Below are 639 nucleotides of genomic sequence, written 5' to 3' on the forward strand. Positions count from 1 at the left end.
CAAATCAGACTGTGGTTGTACTGGGCACCTTCCACGTGTGAATGTGTAACTGTGTGAATGTGATCAGGATGTCCCTGAAAAAGAGAGCATTGATCAGTGAAACTCCAACTGATTAAAGGTTAAAAAATACAAGAAAGGAAAAAAGGTGTGGTGGTGATTTAAGTTACTGTTTGATCACAATCCCAGTATTGTTACCTACAATGGAGCATCATAGAACAAAACACTCCATTACTTTTATGTATGATATAAACATTTGTGGTTTGATGTACAAACTGATATAATGATATACTGTATGTCGGGTTGTCGCTGTTGTTTACTCAACAGTTTCATATTGACATAACACAAAGATTTTCCGTGTGTTAATGGTAATTAATTAAATTAATAATTAATGATTAAATGGGTCATACTAACATAATAATCTTGATGATGGGATGATATAAAAATATGGTAGATCCTCAAAAAGTAGTCCTATTAACATTTTGTCTTTATTTTCAATGTAGGATGACTTTTTAAACTCAACATATTTGCTGTATAGTAATTTATAAAATTGAAGTTGAACTGAGTGGTATTCAGGAAACTTCATAAAAGCTTTTAAACTAAGCTTTATTTGCAGAGCTCTTCATATATCATATACTAATA

This window comes from Morone saxatilis, unplaced genomic scaffold (assembly GCF_004916995.1).
Source record: "Morone saxatilis isolate NCDOM2014 unplaced genomic scaffold, NCSU_SB_2.0 Contig20, whole genome shotgun sequence".
Classification (NCBI taxonomy): domain Eukaryota; kingdom Metazoa; phylum Chordata; class Actinopteri; family Moronidae; genus Morone; species Morone saxatilis.